At 40.7% G+C, this 19,942-nt stretch overlaps 1 long non-coding RNA gene across 3 annotated transcripts in view; it reads right to left on the reverse strand.

The window, feature by feature from the left end:
* Positions 1-19,942, reverse strand: part of LOC307220680 — a 267,382-nt gene that overhangs the window by 19,989 nt on the left and 227,451 nt on the right. Inside the window, exon 5 of one of the 3 annotated variants that reach the window (XR_013841034.1) lies at positions 5,801-5,860. The exons of the other annotated variants lie outside the window; for them this stretch is intronic. This is a non-coding gene — a long non-coding RNA (uncharacterized lncRNA). The remainder of the gene's footprint in view (positions 1-5,800; positions 5,861-19,942) is intronic. 3 annotated transcript variants of the gene reach the window in all.

Raw genomic sequence — 19,942 nt, forward strand, 5'->3', positions numbered from 1 at the left:
CAAGAACTTCCATGTCTACATGCTCACTTTTCCTTTTTTCCATATCAGAGTCTTCTTCCTTCTGCCTATCAGGCTGGTAAGAATGATTAGTCAGATTTTCTCATAATGTGATAAATAAGCAGGGCTCACAAAGAGATGAAGTGATACAATTGATCTGTACAGCAAAATAATAAAATTTCAAAAAAGAAGCAAGCAGCTCACCTTCTTCATTAGATTTTGCAAATAGGATGTCTCTGTGCCAAAGATTTCCCAGGGCCACACTTCTGTATTTACATTTTTGTGTCATGTCTACTGATTTGTTTTACCTCATGTCTTGTACTGCAATACTATTTCCGATTAATTATTTTACTGAATTTCAGTATAAGAACATGCAAACATACCAGAATAAGTGTGATAATTTTTCATCAAAAAGCCTTTCCTGCCCCCTAACAATCCCTTGGTCGATACAAAATCTGTTTATTACCTCTGTATGTCCAACTGCAACTACCGCTTCTCCATCTGGTAAGATTGTAGTGACATCAGCCTTAATTCTTGTCGTTTGGGTAAGCATTTTTAATTTTACTTCGTTTTTACTATTTTTCACTGTCTCCTCAGGTTTTTAGTCTCTAAGGGTGGGGGAATGTGGAATTGATAAGAGCATGTTTTAAATCTCTAGCCTGGGATCCTGGCTCATCTGTGTTGGATTTTATTTTGTTTTTATAATTCTATGGTAAACCATGGATGAGGCATCTGTGGCATGTGAGTAATCTTGGAGGTCCAATCTGGACCATGAGGCCATTTCCCTCAATCCATACCAACCTCTCAATCAGCTTGTGTCACTTGTGGCACCAGCCAATGGATGGAAGAGTGGGGTTCAGTTCTGCCTCAGCTACAAGGGTCTGTTCTCAGCAGTGAACAGGTACTCACAGCCAAAGCAAAAGGACTTAACCTACCTGTCTGTCAGCTGACAAGTGGGAGGATAAGTACTGCTCACTTTGGCTTTGTGCGCCTCTTCCCTACTGGGAACAGGTGCACAAAACCAAAGGAAGCACCCTTTTTATTTATTTATTTGCAAGCATTGTCTGCAAGAGGGAAAAGTCTTGCTTGAGGCCAAAGCTTGCAAAAGGCAAACTTCTTTCTCCAATTTGACATGATGGAGAGAGAAGAAAGAAGCACTTTGCCAGTCCTGTGCTCAGGGCTTCCCAAAGTGCTGAGCAAAAGGACTGATAATGCCCTTTGCACTGTGGTTAGAGACTGCCTTGTTATGGAGTGGTATTTAAATGTACATAATCAAATAAATAAATGGATCAAATTGCGATTCTTTGCCCAATTTCCTCCACATACCTTTGAAGAATTAACAGTAAGCAAGCCATCGTTTCTCTGTTTTTGTTGCATATAGTAATGCAATGATGGTAGTTTTCACTTGCTTAAAAGAGGTGTTTGGCTGCCACCTAATAGCCTGTGAAACTAAGAGGACTGCATGATAAATGGAAAGGTTAGGAAAGTGGAAAGCTCCCTGTTCAACTGGCAACAGTAGTTTTGAAAATGAGTTAAGCTGTCATTTCCTATCCAATAGAAAATTGCAGAATATAACACTTGTTTTACAAAAAAAAAAAAAAAAAAAAAAAAGCTGGGCAAATGTCCATTTACATGGAGGCCTCTAATTGAATAAATCAAATGAGTTGAAATTTTCATTTCCATTATGTTAACTTAACCCTAAAGAGAAACACCTAATGCCTGCCAACACTTGAGATCTAAGGTCCTCTTTGGTGATGGCATGTTCATGTTAACCTCTACAATTTTATCTTCCACCCATGTAAAAACTCACAACTTGCATAAAAGAACATCAAACTGAGTTTCCAAACCAAGTAATACCCCAGTCAATCAAGTAGCTACTGCCATACTTAAACTGTGCACCTAGAAGCAATGAATGAATGTTCAAGTTATATTTATGAAATGCCGATTCTGCATAATTAGATAAAACAAACACCTATAGACCTATTCATTAAACTGTGAATGTAAGTAAATAAAATGTTATTTACTCATTAATTCCAAGAAACAGCCAGAAATAGCTACCAGTTATTATGCTTTTGATGATCCTAATCTCATGTACATTGCAAATGGATAGCAGGAATAATGACAGTGATAGGTTGGATTCTTTGTTGTGTATATTTATCTTGATGGAAGCAACAAACTGTACTCAACCCATTATTATTATTATTATTATTATTATTATTATTATTATTATGACAGTGCAAGTGTTAATTACTTAATAGCAGTAACATATCCCTCAATAGTCCTGATTTTACTGGGACATCCCAGAATTACAGTAGCCACCCTGACTTCTGACTGGATGTCCCATTTTTGGTGCTGAGCTCTCATGCGAGTCAGCTGGCTCCTGTGAGAGGAAGTGGGGGGGGGATAGCTGAAGGCTTGTTTTCACCTATATTTTTGTCTTAGCAGGTGTCTGTCTCCAGCTGGAGCAGTTTCACATTGTCATCTGCAGCTACAGCCACTGAGAAGCACATACATGTCTGAGCTGCCAGGTGGGCCCGAGACAGGGGGCTACAGTACAGGGGCTGGGTAGCAGGATCATGAACCAGGGCATGCTGCTGCCCATGTTGTTATTTGTTCACCTGGCCAGCAATGACACTGGCTTGCTCAAGGGGAAAGTGTTCAGTCTCCTGGCTACCTGGAATTTTCAGCTGATTACCTATGTTGGTCTGCTGATAAGTTGGTGCAGTCACACACTGTTTGTTTGGAAAGGGGACCCGAGGGGGATTAATAGGACATGTAAAAGGTTGGTAGAGAGGTGAGGCTGGCTGTGCATGGACTGGTGAGAGACTAGTGGATCCAGTGATGACTTCTGTCTTTGGAATGGGAAGGAAGGAGATTCTCATTCATTGCCTCTCCCTGCCTTCTGTCAGTAGATGAACACCATTTTATACAACACAATGAATGTAAGTGGCTAGAAAGAACGGCAGGGCTGTGCCAAAACTTTTCGAGCACTCTCTTGTTTTTGATGTGCAAGCTGGCAGATCCAAAGAGACGCTTCCTCCCTTTCCTGCTATGAACACATGCTGAAACAGTTCCAAGTATAATCATGCAGCTAGAGAAGATGCTTTAAAATAGGTATAATGTCCAGGAGACCATTTCACATCAATATGAGATGCGTATTAGCTACACCATTTGGCCACTATGGCATAAGTGTTTGCTTCATTCAGGAAAGGCAGGCCACAAGAACAATGGCACGTTAGTGGAACCTAAACTAAGAGATGTCCTGTAATTAGCGCCATCTTGCAATTAATTAATTAATTTAAAAGTATACCCCACCTGATTATTTTAAAAAAAACTCCAAGCAGTTTACAAAGAGAATAAAACAATTACTGGTAAAAACAGCAACAACCCCATTTAAACATTAAAAAAATTAAAATCGCTAATAAGCTAAAAACAGAATAAAATAGACCTCACTATTCTAAATACCTCTTTTCAGTTCATTGCATAAAATGCTTCGGTACTTCTCTAATTTCAATGGATATAAAATATTATGTATACAGTAGGCCTGCTATATTTATCCTTTTGTGATTTGAATCTCCTGATTATCCACATTCAGTGTTTCCCCTACGTAGCCACATTTGAATGAAACCTTTCATAGAGGTCACCTTTTTTAGTCTAAATTTTCTATTTTGAAATAATAACTCCTTTCTTCCCCCCCCCCCACTTCCACACAAGATTGTAGGATCTCTCTCTCTCTCGCCCCCTCCCACCACTTCCCCATATATATCATATTTTCTGCCGGGGCAATATTGCAAGAGGAGATCTAAATATAAGCTCCTACAACATATTCATCACACCCATGTGCTTAAGTGAGCTTGCTGAAGAAAGCTCTTCTTTGGTGATCCCTTTTAGGAATGTTTCAGAGCATAAACATACACTGCATTAACAAAACAATATTAGTGAGAGCTCAAACTAGTTTATTGTATTCTGCCATGCAAAAATAATAAGGGCCATCAATGTCTACAAGCAGTGATGAAGAGAACATACTCCACTGTTATTTGTCTGTAATTGGGGCCAAGCATCACAATGCTTGTGTAATTGGGACTGCGATCGTAACACTTCAAGGCCTCCACCTGATTCCTCCTTGAACCCATTCTTCTTCTCCTGATACGGCTCGGCTCAGCAGTGCCAGCTCCCTCTTGTTACGCAGTTGAAAAACTGCGCCCATTAAAAACAGGATATGGTGTGATTTTTTGTTTTGTTTTGCAGCACTGCATGGGAAATCAGTTGCTGTTCATAACAGCTCTGTGGTTGGTTGATTTAAAGCAGGAGGGTGACTCTGAATTGACAAGCAGACAGTTCGTGAGAGAGGATATTGTATCTTTAAGGCTCTCTGACTGACTGTGTTTAACCGTGCTACTCAGCAGGCAGTAATTAGGTGGTAGCTTTGCAGAGATGGGTGGTTTTTCTCCCCCTTCCCCATATCCCCCCATAGACACACAGATTTCCTGAAATAAAGCACAAAAATGTTCTGGATTTGAACAAATGGATTCCCCCCCACTGCTTTTTCCTCCTTTTTTTTTAAAAAAAAAGTCAGTGTGGGAGCCAACAGAAAGCAGATCCCCAGAGGCTCCTAAAGTTATCTTCCCATGCAGATAATCTCTAGGGAGCAATGGCTGCTGGAGGAAGAAAGCGGCGAGAGCCATTAGAGAAGCACATGACACTATAGCTGAAGGTCAAAGTGGTCCCGGAATAAATAAGAGGCAGCTGATACAAAGTGACATGGCTGCCACATCTTCTGGCCCAGTTCACAATTTTGATGAGAGAGAGGGGAGTTCAAATGCATAGCAGATGCGATTAATAAATAAAAATGCATAATTATTGTGATGGGGGCAAACCGGTGCTTTCATAGGATGTTTGTCGTGGCAGGGGGTCGTGGCCGGGTGGGGTGGGAGGGAGAGATGCAGAAGGAGCACGGCCACCTGGGATAAAGGGGAAGGAAGCTAGAATATGTCCTTGGCAGATCAGCCCCAAATAAATGTTTGTTTTGGGCATTTTATTGCACAGTTGCAAATGGGGTCAGCAAGTAAGCTGGATAGTCTACCTTCGGATTCCATGTGTATCTAAAATAGCACACTGTGGGACGGAGAAGACTATTTGCATAATGTAGTATTGAAACAGCAAATGGTGGTCACATCCTTGAGAATAACGCTGCTTTCAACCTCATATTTTTGGACTAGGCTACATTTGACTTTTGGAACCTGAATGACCTTTCATGCAAGTTTGTGTTTCATAATAGAACCATATTCATATGTACATTTTAACTTTTAAAATGCAGTGAAGTGGTTAGAATGTCACACTAAAAAAAGGTAAAGGACCCCTGACCATTAAGTCCAGTCGCAAATGACTCTGGGGTTGTGGCACTCATCTCGCTTTACTGGCCGAAGGAGCTGACGTTTGTCCGCAGGCAGTTTTTCCAGGTCACGTGTCCAGCATGACTGAGCTGCATCTGGCGAAACCAGAACAGTGCACGGAAATGCCGCTTACCTTCCCGCCGGAGCGATACCTATTTATCTATTGGCACTTTGATGCACTTTCAAACTGCTAGGTGGGCAGGAGCTGGGACTGAACAATGGGAGCTCACCCCATCACAGGGATTCGAACCACCGACCTTCCAATCGGCAAGCCCAAGGCTCAGTGGTTTAGACCACAGCGCCCCCCGCGTCCCTTGAATGTCACACTAGGACCTGAGAAACCAGAGTTCATATCCCCACTTGGCCATTGGTTGACTTTGGGCCAGTCACTACCTCTCAGCCTAACTTACCTCTCAGGTTTATTGTAGGGAATCGACGAGGAGGGGGAGAACCATGGATACCACCTTTAGCTCCATGGAGACAAAGGTGTGATATAAAGGTAAAGGTAAAGGTACCCCTGCCCGTACGGGCCAGTCTTGACAGACTCTGGGGTTGTGCGCCCATCTCACTTAAGAGGCCAGGGGCCAGCGCTGTCCGGAGACACTTCCGGGTCACGTGGCCAGCGTGACATCGCTGCTCTGACGAGCCAGAGCCGCACACGGAAACGCCGTTTACCTTCCCGCTGGTAAGTGGTCCCTATTTATCTACTTGCACCCGGAGGTGCTTTCGAACTGCTAGGTTGGCAGGCGCTGGGACCGAGCAGCGGGAGCGCACCCCGCCGCAGGGATTCGAACCGCCGACCTTTCGATCGGCAAGCCCTAGGCGCTGAGGCTTTAACCCACAGCGCCACCTGCGTCCCTTTTAAGGTGTGATATAAACACTGCAAATAAATATCCTTCATTGATGCACTTGGTAAACAATAGTAGAGATATTAACTCCTGTCATTTTAATCTGTGCTGTCTTGACCATTGCTTTCATTGTCTTTTGTGATACAATTTATTGTGCTGTATTTTTCTGTGTTCTGCAGGTCCGGCCCAGCTATGAGGTGAGCTGAGGCCCCCACCTCAGGGGACAGATCTGGGCTTGAGGGGCACACCGCTCACAGCCTCCTCAACTTTCTCTGCTCTTGGGCTGCCACTGTACTCCATCTGCCACAGGCACACCACAAGGTGTGGGCCTGGATCTGCAGGAGGGTAGGAATGGCAAGGGATAGCACATTTTGCCCCAAGCAACAAAATGTCCTGGGCTGGGCCTGCTACACTGGGCTCCCTTTGGGAGAATGGGTGGGGTATAACATATAAATAACTACATATCAAAAACATTAATTCTTGTGAGTTCTGCTAGCTGAAATATCACAGGTACAAATCTTTTAAAACCAGAAACCAGTGTCCTTTACTAAGCTTTAAAGGTAAAGGGACCCCTGACAATTAAGCCCAGTCGCAAACGACTTAGAGCAGGCTAAATTATTGTTTCTCCTAAAAGGGTGAATTTGCACAAAATTGGTGCAATTAGCAAGACCTCCCCCCCCTTTCCTAACTTCTTGATTCTTCCAAAGAAAGAAAGAAAGAAAGAAAGAAAGAAAGAAAGAAAGAAAGAAAGAGAAAGAAAGAAAGAAAGAAAGAAAGAAAGAAAGAAAGAAAGAAAGAAAGAAAGAAAGAAAAGGCTAATGAACGTTCAAAATAAGTCCTGGTGCTGAATGATCATAGGACCGAATACTGTTCTGCAGTTGAGTGCTTGCATCATCCTCAGTGCATTCCATAACTCTGTCTGACTTTCATTTACCTATGTCTTCTGTTGTTTTCAATGTCAACTCGCCCCTGACATGCACACACCATGAGACATCCGTTGGAAGCAGGATATACATATGATTAAGTATTAAATTATGAAGTTTGTGTCCCCACCCACCAAAAGTGACACTAAGCCTAATTCACTGTCAGTTAATGCCAGTTGCTTCCCCCCACTAGTACTGTCTACAAAGTTCCTTTAAACTGTAGCTGCATAGGAGACCATTCACAGAAACTTAATACAGGAAAGAAAGTGATTACATTAAATCAAATAATATGAATAATTCATGGCATCAAGAAGGATAAAACAACCCACAATGGTTTAGTTTCCGGCACGATGTTTTAAATATTGTTTTTGACAGAGCAGAAGGCAAAACAATAGATGCATATTGAATACAGGGTGGGTGGGGCCGTGGGGGACATAAACTGTTTCCAAACAGTTTTCTGCCCTTTCAGGGTTTCTGAGACCTTAACGCAGACTTTAAGGCAATGCCTTTGTTAGTAGTTACGTTGAACCTTCTCTCAGCAGAAGGCTGACCTATTTATTTGTATTAGAATGGATGCTCTCAAATCTTTGCAATGAATTAGAAAAGCAATTATTGCTATGAAAACATAGTCAATCTTTACCTTCTCACCAAGAGAACCGATGTCTTTATGCTGACTTATGGGGAAAAGTCATGAGAAGGAAACACATCTTCTCTTTGACCTGCCCTACTCCAATCCCCATTGACGCACAGCTGATGGTTTTCATTGAGTGAAATCCAGCATAAAGTTGTGTTTGCTCTTTGCTGATGCCAAGCTATTTCCCCTTACATAACTTTGTGGTATAGAAATATTTGTTGCAGTAAATATGATTTTTTTAAAATATAAAAATGAAACAAAACATAATGTACTCTGGCTTTCCTGGAAGAAGCATTATATTCGTAGTTGAGGCTGCTTTCAGATTACTTTGGATGAAGGCAGCCTTGCATCGTCACTGTTCCAGTTGCCTGGCCAGAGCTAGCATTGCACTGCTTTGACATAGGGGAGAGAAAAGAGAGTTCATTATTCTGTGGCATTCCAGGCTGAAATAATTGTGTACCTGGGGCATCCGTGCCTGACTTTTACAGCACCTTCCCATGGACAAATTAGGCACTTGCTTGAAGTCAAAAAGAACTCCTGCTGTGAGGTCCCCATGTTCCTCTCACAGGAAAGAAGAAAACAGAACAATGCATTTCAAAGCCTTTGGCAAAACAATGATTGGATCTAATGCTGTATTTAAAGCTCTGTGTTCAACATATCACATTTACATGCCATAATCAAATATAAATAATGCAGGATGTGTGTAGACACATGCACACGTGCTGTGATTAAAAGAGTAAAGACAGCACGTGGAATTGGGCCAAATTATTGGCCAAATTAACTCATTACATAAGAACTGAGGAGAAATGGCAAAGGGGAAAAAGTTCAAGTTAGCTGGAATTAATTTATTAAGTAGTCATTCATTGAATATTGCAAAGACAAATAGAATCATAGAATCATAGAGTTGGAAGAGACCACAAGGGCCATCGAGTCCAACCCCCTGCCAAGCAGGAAACACCATCAGAGCACTCCTGACATATGGTTGTCAAGCCTCTGCTTAAAGACCTCCAAAGAAGGAGACTCCACCACACTCCTTGGCAGCAAATTCCACTGTCGAACAGCTCTTACTGTCAGGAAGTTCTTCCTAATGTTTAGGTGGAATCTTCTTTCTTGTAGTTTGGATCCATTGCTCCGTGTCCGCTTCTCTGGAGCAGCAGAAAACAACCTTTAATTTGGTAGATGAATATAATTAGAGTTATTCAAGTATAAACTTTTGTTATCTTTTTCTATTTATGTGTGTGTGCATGTGTTCATTCTCTCTCTCTCTGTATACTTTAGCAACTGCAAGATTCTCCTTGTATCTGTTGCATTTGGAAGCAATCTGTTTCGGATCCAGACAGCTCTATCCCAGATAAGCAAATTATTCTGCCACGTTTTGTTCCAATGTCTTATTGCTCAGGGCCAAATCATGTAGTTATGCATGAGATGGACTTTGGCAAGGCTCCTTTACATTGTTCCTTCTGGTGAATGTCTCTATGTAGTAAGCCAGTCAGGTGCACCAGGTTATTTGCCCCTCTCCAAAAGATAGCTGTTTCGTTTACACTAGCCCCAAATCATTAATCTTGTGTGCAATTTTGCACTTAGCTGCTCAGTGCATCTTTGTGCTGGGGAGCAAAGTTTTTGTTTGTGCTTATGAGTCAGGTGTCCCATTTATTACATTTTCAGAGTCATTCCACTTGGCATCTGCCAAGTACACAGTGATGTCCCCTCCATTATCTTGGCTGGAACAAACTTTCCAGCTTCCTTAACAAAACACCTTTCCCAAGATTCTTTTGGAGAAGCCACATGCTTTAAGTGTTATTTAAATGTATGGTGTGTATGTGACCCATCTCACTACATCTATTGTAGGTAAAATGTCAGTTGTGAAAAAGCTTTTAATGTGGCTTAAATCCAAATGTACAGTTCGGTTAATTAATTCAGTTGACTTTCTCAGCCACTTAGTCCTGAACAGCTAAGTTATGACAATGATTGTATTTTGTATTGGGCTTTGTTATGACATGTCCTGGGTTGAAACTTACCTGTCCCTCTGAAAATGTCTCATAGGTATTGGTCTCTAAAATACAACTTTGGGCATGTTCCATTGTTTCAAAACTCAAAGAATGAATCTAGGCTAGCTTGTGGAAATAGGGCTTTATTCATCTTTAAATTATATCAGAATGTTTCTATATAAGGAATGCTTTAATGTTTCAAATATTTTTAAATATTTAATGATTTTAATTTCATCTTTTATAGAAAGAAATGTTGTTGCACAAGTTCCTAAAATTGGAAGGGTTTAATCATGCTTTGGCTAAATTTAATAGAGTTTAACTTGTAATGTTCTGTTAAAGCGTTATTAATGGAAAAACCTGATGACCCAGTTATTCAGAGAAAGTGGAAAATCAGAACCCAAGTATCTGGATTTGAATATAAAATGCTGAGATGCATAATACATAGGAGTTAGATATCCATTCTGTTTATATTTCTTGTCAAGAAAGTATAGAATTATCCTGCATTAACAAGAGAGCAAAAAACCAGATCGCAATGAAGCAACAGAGCATTTGGTAGATGAATATAAATAACTATTTTCAAAATCCCATCTAATTTGGTGGGATTTCTCTCAATATTACCTCCAACCTCTATTATGCCCTCTCCTGAGCATGCTGTCGTTAGTGTAGCAAAGGGCAAGTCCTAGTCTGACATTCCAGATTTCCTTTCCCTTTCCAAGAATAAGCTTCCAGTGCCTGATGGTGCTAGTTGGACAACCATGCAGTATCAACATTTGACCCAACGTTGCCATTTTGGGCATTACCACAAGGGTGAAGGCACTACCCCCTGAGAATTTGTTTGTAGTCCCCAGCCTGGAGGAATGTTTGCTGCTTGGTAGGAAAGTATGGAAGGAAGCTTATCAGTTGCAATTTCTGGTGAGAACTTGACATAATGGTGGGCATAAGGCCCCTCTGTGCAACAATGAAGGTGGGAGTTGTTGCACCACCCCATATGAGAGGTGGGGTGAAGACCTTGGATTTTTTAAGATTGAGTGTCTATTGTCTGGAACATGGTGGTGCTTTGCATGTTACTACAGTATTCTATTTTGGGGGTTGGTATTAAGCTGTTAAATTAGGTTAGCTTATATAGTGTCCACCAAGTGTTTCAACTTTCATCCCATCCTCCCCTGTGTGGGCCCCTTGTCCTTCCCAAATCTGCTCCACAGGGTCAGGGGAGACCCCCTAGAACAGATTTAGGGGGTGCAGGGGAGGTGGAAGTCCCACTGAGAAAGCAGAAATCCTTCCACTGATGGAATGCATTACTTTGGAAACAATCCATTGTGATTATTTCTTTATTTCTTTTATTGTTATACTTATTGTTAATTTGATATGCTCTGAGATGCTTTGGACACAATTTTGTGGGGCACGTGGCCTGGCATACAAATAAACATGATGACAATGATGAATGTTGCCTCCAAACAGTGCTTAACCTTTTCCTTTAGATATTAAGAGCAGCCTTTACTATTTTGGGGGAGACACACATTCAAGGATACCTCTGTGACAGATGCTAAGCAGGTCCTTAATGCTCCCAATGCAGCTTTGCCCCCTCCCTAGAGCATTCTTGGTTACAACCTGTTTCATTTACCTTACAGAGCTCCATGTTTACATAACCTGACATTATAAAAAGTCATTTAATGACTCTATTTCTGTTTTCCTCTTTCCTTGACCCAAAGAACTGCTGGATGCATACAGACATTTTAATTCTAATATTCCCATGGTGGATCCCTGTGGCCTTGAGAAAACTATTAATCTTTATTACTTCGTGGTGAGTATTGTGATCTTTTCCAAATGGGCAAGACACCAGAATGAAGGAAGCAGTGGGAGACGGACTTCTCTCAAAAACAATTCTTAAAAGAAAAGTAATTAGCAACAGGGTGAACAGGAATGAAAGGAGGAAAAGATATCATATGGTAACTGTTTCATAAAGGACATTGGGCAATTTCTGTTGGTCCAAAATGGCATCTTAAGACAATAAATGCTATCCATATTGGCACAGAAGAAAAATATCACTGTGTTTCAATGTGGCTTTCTCACTAGTAAATATTGTTATGAGTTTGTGGGGTGCCTGGATTCCCCTTCCAATTCCTGGGTGCCAGACACTGGACTTAGCATGTTAAAATTCAAGCCAGGAACCATCCTGGTAATGGCCTGCTAAAGATGAATTGCTAGGGAGCCAAAGGAACGGCTTTGTGCCAGAGGGCAAATGGGAGAGGCTCTGACCTCAACTCAGTATTAGTTAGAAAGGCAAGGGCCTTGGAAGGAGAGGAGCTGTTTTTAGAATTGCAGTTTGCTGGGATGTGAGATGGAGAGAAAAGTGGCAGTCTGTTAAAGGCAGGCAAGCTGGGCAGAGAGACAGAGGGCTACAGCTGATTTCTGCTGGCATCCAAGAACCTCTTGGAGTATAATGCTGTGAGCCCTTCCATCACAGGCTCAGGTTGTAAATAAGTGTAAATAAACCATAAAGACACCACAGATTCCACTGTGCCTCATTTCTAAAGGAAACACAAACCCCGGACCCCTGGAATCTCGCACTGCTCAGAGATGGTGGATAATTTGAAAGTGCCTACTGATGCCATTCCATAAAGCACAAGTCATTATAATTTCAAATACTACCTTTAGTTGTTTATAGTTGCAGGCTCTGTAACTGGAAGGAGTCAGGGAGAAGGCAAATACAAAAGGACTATCCCCTAAAAGTGTTATCTGATGTAAAGTTTGTACAGTGCTTGGTCATTTGCTATGCTCTGAAGAACTGACCTCCTCTGTAAAGTATTCCATGAAAATAATGTATTCACTTGAATCGTGCTGCAGTTTTACATAATTACATAATCTCTCCCTGTGTAGCTATATTTAATAGTTTTACTATTTTTCTAGCTGGGAGAGGATGAGGCACCACTGAGGAAGAGATTAGTAAGTGGCAGGAGATGGGTAAATGAAGATTGAGAAACTGGGAGAGAAATGACAGGATGCATTTTTAATAGTATATGACCTAAATGCATCCAGAATAATGCATATAAAACTATACATGTCATAGAGAATGTCCTAAATATTAAGAATATGGACAATCTTCATCTGGTTGATGTCCAAAATGGTCAGTGACAAAAGAGCTTTGTTTTGATTCATAGTTTGTGGCATGCATAGCACGCTGCTGAACTCCAGACCACGCAGAAATGGAGCAGTCCTCAAACAGGAAGGGTTATGGGATTGCGGTGACAGTTAAAAACAAAAGTCACATAAAAAGCACACTTTTAGCACTTTAGTCTATGCTACAGTTACTGAATCCCGTTATACCCCTCTCCCTTTCCTGCCAGTCTTTAAGAGGCTTTGTGTGGTAGCCTCATGCTTGCTCCCATCATGCAAACACCAAGAATTTGGCTGCAGTATATCAGGCTAATAATTTTGCTTTGTAGATATACAAGAATTTCAATATGCCCATTATCGCCTGTTGTGTGAAGTACATAATTTCAAACTTGTTTAGCACAATGTTATATAGTGGTTACGTTCATGCAATTAATGAATTCCAGAATTCCACAATGGTCATTTTTCACTCTCGCACATCTATTTCTAACTATCAATTTTATTGATGTGGCGTATGGCTTTTTATCATTTCTGCAGTACAGAAGTGAAAAGCAACTGAAACCTGGTGGGATGAGACTCATGACTGGAATGCAGAAATTGAGGCATACAATCTGCTCAAATGGAGTAGATCAAACAGGAAGGGAGGAGTAGCGGCAATATATATAAAAGATGTGTACACTTGTGAAGAGATCCATGACCTGGAGCATGAAAGGCAGATTGAGAAGATATGAGTAAAAGTTGTGGAAAAGGGAAACAACAATGTCCTTACTGTGGGTGTACACTATACACTTCCAGCCCAAACTGAAGACTTGGACGATTTCCTGGAGCAGATTTCCAAAAATCAAAAAAGGAGAGTTTTGTAGTCATGGGATACTTCAACTACCCCAATATCTGTTGGAACACAAACTCTGCCGAGAACGTCAGGTCCAACACATTCCTCAATTGCCTCGTTGACAAGTTCATTTCCCAGAAGGTGGAAGAAGCAACAAGGGAATCATCTCTCTTGGACCTGGTTCTCACCAACAGGAAGGAACTGATTGATGAAGTGAAAGTACAGGGAGCCTTGGAGGAAGTGATTATGTCTTCTTGGGTTTCATTACACACAGGCAAGAGAAAGCTGCGTGTAGTCAGACATGTACTCTGGACTTTAAGAAGGCTGATTTCAAAAAAGTTTAAGGAACTACTGGGTGAAGTCCCATGGCCAGAAATACTCAAAGAGAAGGGAGTCCAAGATGGATGGGAGTTTCTTAAAGATGAAATATTGAAGGCTCAAAGGCAGACAATTCCAACAAGAAAGAGTAGATAACAGTTGCAGGGAGAAGGTCAGGTGGGCCAAAGCTCAGAATCAGCTGGTGCTTGCAAGAGAGGTTAAAAACAATCATAAAGGTTTACTAAGCTATGTTTGAAGCAAGGGGAAGAGCAAGCAAGTAGTAGGTCTCTTACGTGGAGAAATGCTATTGGGAGATAGAGAGAAGGCAGAACTGCTCAACACCTACTTTGCCTGTCTTCACCCAAAAGGAAAGCCGGATTGCAGAGGCAGCTTACAAATTAAAACGCTGGTGCTACAGTGAAGTCATAAATCCAAAAGATCAATAATAGCACGACTTTTCTGGAGCCAATTAACCATCTGTTTAAGAGAGAGGGAGACAGAGAAAGATATAAAAATACTTATTCTCTGAAAGAGAAGTGGCACAACTATGTTGTAGGTTTTGGAGAAGTAGAATAGCTGACACTCTTGCCAATATGAAATATTGTCTCAGGAAAAGGGAACTGCATCAAAAGAAAGGAGATGTTATGGGGTCAGCAACCTTTTCGGAACACTGAGCACATTTGGAATTTTAAGAAAGTTCATTGAGTACCAGTCAGAAATTGGCTGATAGATGTGTTGCATAACACAAAATAGCTGCTAGATCTCAAAGAGCAGAACAAAGAGACAGGGGCACAAAGTGGTTCAGGCAAGCCCCCCAATCAATGGAGGGGGAAAGCCTTTTCTCATTGTATCCATACCTGTTGAGGTATGCTAGGCAGAAAGAGTCTGATTGGCCCAAGGTCATCCAGTCATGGCTGAGGAAGGATTTGAATTTCTGTTTCATCACTCCTAGTCCAACACTCTAAGCATTACACCACACTGACTCTTCAAATTGATAACTTGCATTTTAATACAGATTTATTTATTTATTTATTTGAGATCTTATGGGTGGCATCAAACTCTTGTTTCAACCCAGCTGTTAGAGGCACTGGCCAGCAAAAACCTTGGATGCCATTCAGCATATACTAAGACGTGTTTAGGACCATTATTTCAATAAATATCCAGGGGAACTGTTAAACACTTAAACAAAAAACCAAAATCTAATTGTGTCTATTTAATATCGACATATGTGCATTCTAATTTATCTTGCATATTCATTTGCTCATTAGTGACATTTTGCATTATTTGATTAGATTACCTCTCTGCTTCACTCTAGTAATATTAAAATGGTTAAATGGTAATAACTGAGTATAAGTTTTGGAATTAACCATCTATAAATATACAGAAATATAACACTTGTTATTTTTTTTTTTGCAGGTAACAGAGATAATCAACTGGAGTGGGGACTTTACACATGACTTTTTTTCTATAGGCAAAACATATTGCTACCAGGAAAGTATGCTCACACACCCCATTTTAAGTATTTTTTCTAAGTACTTTGGCTCCAAATCTCCATTTTGCCTGGGACAGATATGCTAAGTGGTGACTTCATCACACAAGGCAATAAAGGAACATGTGTGCACTAACTATTAACATAGGAGGGTTTCCACTTTCTCTTCAGCAGATCTGGGATCTCTGGAATATGCACACAAACCCTGCTCCCCACATCATTTCTAATGAAATTCCCTCTCGCATGACCTATTGGCATTCCAATTTGGCATTCCAGAGCCCTGGAGAGGGAAAGCACTGGGAAATAATAGTGTAAATAACTGAGGAACCCTTTAGCATGAACAATGGTTAGGGATCTCTGCCAAAAGGATGCACAGGCCACATGCTGATCACCCACTACAGAAAATGGAAAACCCCTCTAGCACTATCAATGCCCTCCTTCAGTTTAGGAGAAACCCCTCCCTCATATGAATGGGCTGATAATACAAATACCCAGCTAGACATGAGGATCTAATCCATTCAGTCTTTTATTTTTGACTGTTCCTGAATACCAGTTGTTGGAAATAATGAGCAGGAAGACTGCTGTGTGCTCTGTTTGCGAGCTTCTCATGGGCATCTAGTTATCCACTGTGAGAACAGGCTGCTGGGCTGAATGGACCCTGCAGACCTCTTTTGGGGTGCTTACGTCTCCTCAGATCTCTCTCCTCCCCACATCCCTGTTCTCCATTTTTGTTACTCTTTTATTGTTCTCTTAGCACCCATGGGCTTAGGAGAAAACGTCATTTGATGTTCAGGGGAGAGGTGTTGCTTCTAGTACAAAGTGACCTCAGAGCCTTTGAACTTCTCTTCCTCCATCTCATTCAATTTCCTAAAGGGAAAAGTTTCTCTAAGAGGAAGTTGCACTGTGCAAGCAGAAATCCTTCTGCTAATGGAACAAGTTTGTTGGGTACCACCTCATTTGAGAGAAGCTTCTCAAACGAGGTGGTATCTCACTTACTTTTAGGAAAGTTAAAATAAAAGAAGAAAATGGTTTCAAAACTCTTGGGACATTCACTCCTACCCAAACTTTGGCCATCACTCTCAAACTTGGAAAGGGAAATCACTTAACATCTTACTGGTAGAAGGTTTAATGACCCCTAATTTCTTCTGGTTATTTTTGTAACAAACTACATACTCATTTATTCTAAATTGTGACTTACTGTCCTGTTGCTAAAAAACCCTTCCCAGAAAACCTAGTTTTTGCCATGGTACATTGTGATTCTTGCTTAAAGATCATGCACAAGCATTAAAGGTGAAGACTACAATTTGTGTATTTTACTTTCTGGAGGACTTGCCTTGGGAAGTCATGATTGGCAGGGTGCTCCCATTACGCACACCTGATGCAAATGCACACATTGTAATAGACCTGTGACATGTTTTCATGGTTTTTGTAGTTCTTTGTACACTAATAAAGCTGAAATGTTTTGTGGGAGGCAGCCCAGAGGGATTTTGAGAGGCTGTCAGAGGTGTACACACGGGAATTTGCAAACCACATGAATTCTAGTTTATTCCACTATTACATTTTAAAATTCTGGAAAACCTATGTTGTTGTCTGACAATTTGATACTAAAGATCTCCCTTCCTTCCTTCCTTCCTTCCTTCCTGTAATAATATATAGGGTCCTTGATTCCCCCCCCCATAACTCTATAGAATCAAAATTATTTGCAACACAGAGAGCTTATAATTAACCTAATTTCACCGTGCTTATTGAACAAAATTTATTCATCACAGGGATAAAAATAAAATTGCAGGCTAAGATTCCAGTTGTGGAAACTGGAGCCCAAGTGATTCCTCCTTACCTTTTATTATGCACTCTATGAATTAGCCCTAGTTTACTAGTTTTTATTGGTGTCAACATATTTTTGAATACTATTAGCATAGCAATCAGGCCTCTTCTCAAGCTACTGAATAGTGTGTTAACTTCCAAAATAAATAGACATGTGGTGTGAAGGATGAGCTGTCACTTCGAGGAAGGTTTAGTGTTCTAAAGTAAAAGGCACCTCTAACTGAAAATGGTAATAGTGGCAGGATTCGGAGAAAATTGAACCACTTTGGGTTGTCTCCAATGGTGTTGCTCAGCTAAATATAGGAGGCAGTAATTTTTGACCTGTCCTAGTTTGCTGCAAGCAGAACTATTTCTGCTCTGCTACAATTCAGCTTCCGTTAAAACCTATGTCATTGATCTTGCTATGGGCTATCACTGAAATGTACAGTGGTACCTCGGGTTACATACGCTTCAGGTTACAGACTCCACTAACCCAGAAATAGTACCTCGGGTTAAGAACTTTGCTTCAGGATGAGAACAGAAATCGGGCTCTGGCGGAGCAGCAGCAGTGGGAGGCCCCATTAACTAAAGTGGTGCTTCAGGTTAAGAACAGTTTCAGGTTAAGAACGGACCTCCGGAATGAATTAAGTACTTAACCTGAGGTACCACTGTACACGATTCATTTCAATGCATTTCAATGGCCTTTAGTTTAGAGAAGAGGGGAGTAAGAGGAGACATGACAGAGGTGGATGAAATTAAACTTGATGTTGAGAATGTGGACAGAGAATGGTTTGCCTCCCTCTTCATAAAACTAGAACTTGGGGAACTTGAATGATGCCTAATGTTGAGAGATTCAGGAAAGACAAAAGAAAGCACCTCTTTACACAGTTCATAATTAAATTATGGAATCTGCTCCCACATGAGGCAATGATGGCTATCAACTTGAATGGCTTAAAATAGGATTGCACAAATTCATAGAGGATAAGACTATCAATGGTTACTAACTATGAGGGCTATATTCTACCTCCACTATCAGAGGCAGGAATGCTTCTGAACATCAGTTGCTGGAAGCTGTGGAAGTGGAGAGTGCTTTTGCACTCTGGTCCTGCTTGTGATCTTCCTACATGCATCTGGTTGGTCACTTTGAGAATAGGATGCTAAACTAGATGGGCTATTAACTTGACCCAGCAAGCTGTTTTTATGTTCTTAACTAAATGTTATGGTGTGGCTTATTTGTAAACCACGTTTTTGACCATAGGACTCCAAATCAGTGAACAGAATATTTAGGCAGAGATAGCTCAGTTGTTAGAGCATGGAACTCTTAATCTCACTGTCATGGGTTTGAGTGCCACATTGGACAAGATTTCTGCATTGCAGGGGGTTGGACTACATAACTCTCATGGTCCCTTCCAACCCTACAATTTTATGATTCTATGATATTAATACAAAAGAAAGATTATACAAAAAATTGGAATAGGTTGATGTTAACAGAAGCTTATTAACACCTGTTTATTGGCCTTCCATCATTGTTGTAAAGAGTGGACAACAGAGCATGTCTGGATGGATACCACTATATTTGGAAAGAGTTTTGCAAATAGCTACATTTATTTTATCCACTCTCTGCCAAAATGTATTTTAAATGAGCATGTTCATGGAAACTTCAGGCTACTTTAACCTAAATAAGCTCAATGAAAGCATAATTTCACACAACTGAAAAGTTCAGGCTAAATGAGTATGTTTGAATATGTTGGATTGTAAGAAGAAAAAAGCAAAACAGTATTCTGACTCTCTAAGGGTTAAAACTTGAGGCCTGTCTATAGCTCATTTCTATAGTAACCACAAGACTTAGGCTTTTTTTTTTTTTAATGGGCACCTAATAATTAGAAAGTGCTAGAAGGTATAACAATATAATGAATCAAAACTGATAGACTTGTGGGTTTCCATAGAAACATGTATAATTATGATAATCGGTCCCTGGCGTACCCTCAAAATCGTATACATTCAGTTAAATGCAATAAACATTAGGCGCTATTTAGTGAGCGGTGATGCAAATTAACAGTGTGAGATACAGGGAGGCTATGAATAAAATTGCAGTACAGTTTATCTCAAACTAATTTCCCAGATTGCTTTAATAGGTATGCTGTGTGGATGGGAAGAGCAAATAAAACTGTGTTTTGCTAGTGGTAGTGCTAACAACAATATTTCAAAAAAGTGGGCTGAGTGACTGTTAATTCTGATGCAGATCAAAATTTACTGCAACGCATTATTGCATGTGGGATGTGACGGCTGACCTGGTGGGGTTCAAAAGATTTACTTTGGGGTTGTGAGGAAAATGAATATAGTTCTGTTTCCCCTTTTCTAAACAATTATGTTTACTCCTGGTTTAACTACACCCTTCTCAGCATTAAAGGCAGTGAAGACATCTTCTTCTGTCAAGGATTTCACCCCTCCTCTTTTCATCGCTTAACAATCTAGTGACTTAGCATATGGTTGCAGAATGTATCCTTTTGATTTCAGGAGAGGGGAGATTGCAGCTCAGTAGCAGAGTGCTTGCTTTGCATGCCAGCTCCATCTCCAGTTAAAAGGATCAGGAAGCAGGTGAAGTG

This window comes from Podarcis cretensis (assembly GCF_951804945.1).
Source record: "Podarcis cretensis genome assembly, chromosome: 7".
Lineage (NCBI taxonomy): Eukaryota > Metazoa > Chordata > Lepidosauria > Squamata > Lacertidae > Podarcis > Podarcis cretensis.